This window comes from Callorhinus ursinus, unplaced genomic scaffold (genome assembly GCF_003265705.2).
Source record: "Callorhinus ursinus isolate GAN/ISIS: 27379988/994484 unplaced genomic scaffold, GSC_fseal_2.0 scaffold66, whole genome shotgun sequence".
Classification (NCBI taxonomy): Eukaryota; Metazoa; Chordata; class Mammalia; order Carnivora; family Otariidae; genus Callorhinus; species Callorhinus ursinus.
This window is the reverse complement of record NW_027397128.1, coordinates 7,322,733-7,328,031: the sequence shown is the minus strand read 5'-3', so window position 1 is coordinate 7,328,031 and position 5,299 is coordinate 7,322,733. Positions and strand designations below refer to the sequence as shown.

At 41.6% G+C, this 5,299-nt stretch overlaps 1 pseudogene; it reads left to right on the top strand.

The window, feature by feature from the left end:
* Positions 1-263: 263 nt before the first annotated feature.
* On the top strand, positions 264-2,625 carry LOC112837053 (suppressor of cytokine signaling 6-like; annotated as a pseudogene).
* Positions 2,626-5,299: the final 2,674 nt, after the last annotated feature.

The following is a 5,299-nucleotide window of genomic DNA, read 5'->3' as shown; positions in this document are numbered from 1 at the left end:
GAAATAAATCAGCCCCGTCTTCCACCCCCAACCCCAAACTTTCCCTGCGTGCCAACATCACTAGTGGCGTATTAGGTTTTGGTTACCGTGCCGCAAAGAGCCACAAATTTCGCGGCTTACAACGGCACGCATTTCGCAGCCCTGGCGCGGGCTTTGGGTGACGGAGCGGGAGTCACGATCTGGCCGCTGTCGCCGCCCGCCGCTCGCCACCCGCCGCCGCTGGAAAATGGCTCCAAGGGTTAAAGGAAGCTGGAGAAACACACATGGAGAGATGTAGCACCGCAGGCGTCTCCAGATGTTCGGGAATAACATTCCAGAGAGAGATTGAGCCCCTGGGGATTAGAGGACTAGTCATCACGAAGAAAAGTAGTCTTAAAACCTTCCAGAAATCTTTGAACCTGAATCAAAGTAAACGAGACACTGACTTCATGGTAGGACAATAACCATCCCTAGCCAGTGTTTGGAAACCACCATTCCTTATTTGGTAGCTGCTAAGGTAGAGATATGACCGGCTGTGCTATCACCAGTGGAGATGAAAAAGGTGGGGGGGGGGGGGAAAGAGATCAGAGTCAAAGCTTAATGGGTACATGAAAAGGGCTGCTTTCTGCAGAACAAAAGCAGAAAGACAAGGGGAGCACACCCTCTGGGAGCTCTGCCAGATGAGGATACCTTTTCCTCTCTTCAGCGCCCATAGTCTTTAAAGATGTGAGAGCTCAAAGACCAACGAGGTCCACTGCCCTTAGCAATCATCACTATAGTCCTACCCTGTGGCCTCTTGACCCACGAACTCTGAGGAGAGGGATATCAAAATGGAGGAGGCGAGAGTCACAGCTTTGGTTCCTTCTTCCAATCCATGTCCAGCACGGAATGATGTTTGAAAAGATTTTCACAGTTTTCAGCCTGGCACCACATGCCAAGAACAAAATAATTCATAAAGGAGTTCAGAATCCCCGAATGGAGACTTGCAACATCACCTCAATGAAAATGTGTCCGTAGTTAGTGGACACACACCTCAATACTGCATTTGGTATTCTGGATCCTTCCAAAGGTGAAAGGATCATCTAGCTATTGTCTGGTTAGTTCTTCTCCCATGGAAGTTTCTGCAGTTCCTGCTCTCTCGCTCTTTTTTATTTTTTTATTTTATTTATTTATTTATTTTTTTTTTTAAGATTCCATCCATTTATTTGACAGAGAGATAGAGAGCACAAGTAGGCAGAGTGGCAGGCAGAGGGAGAGGGAGAAGCAGGCTCTCCGCCGAACAGGGAGCCGGACATGGGGCTCGATCCCAGGACCCCGGGACCATGACCCGAGCCGAAGGCAGCCGCCTAACCGACTGAGCCACCCAGGCGCCCCTCTTTTTTATTTTTTTAAGATTTTATTTATTTATTTGAGAGAGAGAGAGTACAAGCAGGGGGGGAGGCAAAGGGAGAGGGAGAAGCAGACTCCCCGCTTAGCCAGGAGCCCGACATGGGGCTGGATCCCAGGACCTGGAGATCATGACCCGAGCCGAAGGCAGACACTTAACCATCTGAGCCACCCAGGTGCCCCTCTGCAGTTCCTTCTCAAGTGGGGGTGGGGGGGGACTCTTTCTCTGAAAATGGAAGTCAGGTAGACCAGAGCCCTACAGTCATTGCCCCAGAGATCTTTGTGGATCAGTCTGTGAATGGCTTGTTGACACCATAGGCATCACATTGCGGAGCCCACGAGCAAGACATGATGATATCCCCCCAGGCTCACCATTGCTACCTCCAATGCAGAATAATCAAATCCAAAGGAACTTCAGCAGACTCACCGGCACAGATGTCCTTGTGTCTAAAATTATGTGCTATCACAGCGCCTGGGTGGCTCAATCGGTTAAGCATCTGCCTTCAGCTCAGGTCATGATCTCAGGGTCCTGGGTTCAAGCCCTGCGTCAGGCTTCCTGCTCAGCGGGAAGTCTGCTTCTCCCTCTCCCTCTGCCACTCCCCGCACCTGTGCACACACTCTCTCTCTCAAATAAATAAAAAAAATCTTTAATAAAATAAAATTATGTGCTACCATTTGAATTTTGATCCTGACCCTGCTCCTGGGATTGCAAGAGTTTATGACTCAATGAAAAGTAGTGGTCTGATGGTTGTTACAAGCCTTACAGAGTTGCTGGAAAAAAAAAAAAAAAACTTGTGAAATAAAGATGGTACTGGGAACCAGTCACATGCTGGGAGGCAGAAGGGAATCTAGTAAATGTGCCAGATGGTTCTTTTCTTGTTCTGGATAGTTCTGATGACTGTTACCTTTTAAGCTCGAGCTTTCGCTCCCATGGTAAAAACACTTCACACTAGAATTGAGCACTCAAACAGTAGGTTTCTCTTTGATGAACAACCAGATGTGTGGATGGACAATTCCTGATCTAATTAAACATTCAACCAGGGACTCTGAAACGGAGCTTTGTCTTATTCAGGGCCTTCGTTGCCTGAATCTGCAATTCACCCCGTCAGACTTACCAGTTGAGTATCATGATTCATGCAGGTGCGTTCTTTGTAATACCTGTCTCATTTTGTTATGTTTCTGTATACCAGAATAGACTTAATTCAAAAACTGCCTTTGCCAAACAAAGTGAAGGATTAGTGACAGGAGAAGTATTCATGAAAATGAGGAGAACCCTGCATCTTGCACTTTGAGTTCAAGAAAAAAAAATTGAAATCCAGTTTACAAACTTTCATTGCTATTAAAATCTTTTGCTGCTACAACTCTCAGAGTTTGTGATTTTTTTAAGATTTTTATTTATTTATTTGACAAAGAGAGACACAGCGAGAGAGGGAGCACAAGCAGGGGGAGTGGGAGAGGGAGAAGCAGGCTTCCCGCGGAGCAGGGAGCCCGATGCGGGGCTCGATCCCAGGACCCTGGGATCATGACCTGAGCCGAAGGCAGACCAACGACTGAGCCACCCACGCGCCCCAACTCTCAGAGTTTTTGATGAAAAGAGTAATCCATTTGTTTAGAGGTGGGGAAGTGTCAGTAAGGTGTCCTGAGTTTGCTTTTGGTTCTTTAAAAAGGAAAGTCTTGAGATTTTAGAAGTGTGAATTATCTTCCAACATGGGAAAAAAAAATTACCATGTGAATTATCAGATTCTCCTTAATCCACCCCCACCATCCTGTGCTGCTATCCGCTGTGATTTCTATGCATTGAGAACACATTGCACGTGTATTCAACCCAAAGTAAAGTTGAATGAAAGTTTTAGGATAAAAATGTTGTCTCCTTAAATGGCTTATTTTCAAAAGATAGTGTTAAAGAGACATGTGACAAAATGCAGAGTTTACATAAACACTGAAAATGATGTTTAATCTCGTGGTGAATTAATAACGCTCTTTTCTCTATTTTTAAGATTGTGTGAATTTTCTGGTTGTGAAAAGTTGAGAATTTTTCCGTTGCCTTCATTTTCATCTAGTTGTTTGTATATTTTTTAATAACCTTACATTTTAAAAAATCTTAAAGAAATGTATGCCACCAATTTAGAAATTGTTGCCTTTTCTGTCATTAAACTGATACAAATTGGCATAACATATAAAGACCCATGGAACTAGAACTATTATTAAAGAAATATTACATGATGTTAGATTCCTATGATAGCAAATTTTTGTTTCACTTTCCTTTGGCAAACATTTTCTCTTAATTTCTTCAGCTTAGTCAACAATTTCTTGGGTGGAACCTGCTTGTACAACTCACTTTCATAAACAGATTTGATTCTTTTACAACATTAAACTTTTTATCAAGTTTTTAATTGATTTTAGATATAAGGAAAAAATAGTTTTGCAGTTGGATTCATATTTTTCATTAATGTAGTCACTAGTAAAATGTGCTAGATTTGACCCCTGCCCCCACCAAATACTCTAGTTCAAAAAATGTGGAAAATGTGAAGCATTATAAGAAAAATACTAAAACCATATCAGATATATGTAAGTCTTATTGCCTACCATATATAATACCATTTTTAAAAAGTTTTTTGTTGGGCGCCTGGGTGGCTCAGATGGTTAAGCATCTGCCTTCGGCTCAGGTCATGATCCCGGGGTCCTGGGATCAAGTCCCGCATCGGGCTCCCTGCTCCTTGGGAGCCTGCTTCTCCCTCTGCTTCTCTCTCTCTCTCTCCCTCTGTCTCTCATGAATAAATAAATAAAATCTTTAAAAATAAATAAATAAAATTATTTAAAAAATAAAAAAAAAGTTTTTGGTTTGTTTCTTTTTAATTTAGCTAAGTCTTAGTTAATTTGGAATCATTGGTTAATCATTTTACCTCTGATTCAGTAGTGGGGGGGTTATCCCTAATATTTTTTAGTTATTTTGAAATGCAGAATGTGTATTCATTGCACAACCCTATAATACAGTGTTTTGAGATTATCCAGTACAGAACATGTTTTCAGTCACACAGCTTTAAAGGGAAATGTTCTATCTAAGATGAAAGATGTAAGTCAAGATGTTTCTTCCTTTGTTACTTAGTTCTCTCTATACTCATGTGAACACAGGGGTAGAAGTCTTAAGTCAAACCCGTGACTTTGTCATTCAAACATATTTGTATCCCCACTTTTTTCTCTATTTGTGTTCTTAAAGTCAGAATTGAGATATTATCAAGGAAAGGCACAAAGCCATAATATCATGGTACTATGTGTTTGTACTAAAGGGGGGAAAGGTAATTAATTAATTTTGGTGGAGCGCTGATTGTACCTTGTTAAGAAGGCTCCTTTTTCATTTTCTGATATATTTTCACCGAGTAAGATTGAACATGGAATATTGTAATAATATAATTTAAGGTTTCACTGTAAACAATTTGGATTAAGAATTATTATGAAGTTGTAAACTTGTCAAATTAATGTAAGACATTTTAAACTACTTTTTCGTGAAGGTACTTATTATTTTTTAAATAAAATAAAATTTTCAACAAGATACTAGCTAATAGGATCCAACAGTACACTGAAAGAATTACTCCCCACGACTAAGTGGGATTTCTTCGTGGGCTGCAGGGGTGGTTCAACATCTGCTAGTCAATCAACGTGATACAACGGCAATAATAAAAGGAAGGATAAGAACCATACGATCCTCTCAATAGATGCAGAAAAGGCATTTGACAAAATGCAGCACCCTTTCTTGATAAAAACCCTCCACTATGTAGGGATAGAGGGAACATAACTTAATATCATAAAGGCCATATACAGAAGACCCACAGCAAATATCATCCTCAACGGGGAAAAACTGAGAGCTTTTCCCCTAAGGTCAAGAACACGAGGGCACCTGGGTGGCTCAGTTGGTTAAGCGACTGCCTTCGGCTCA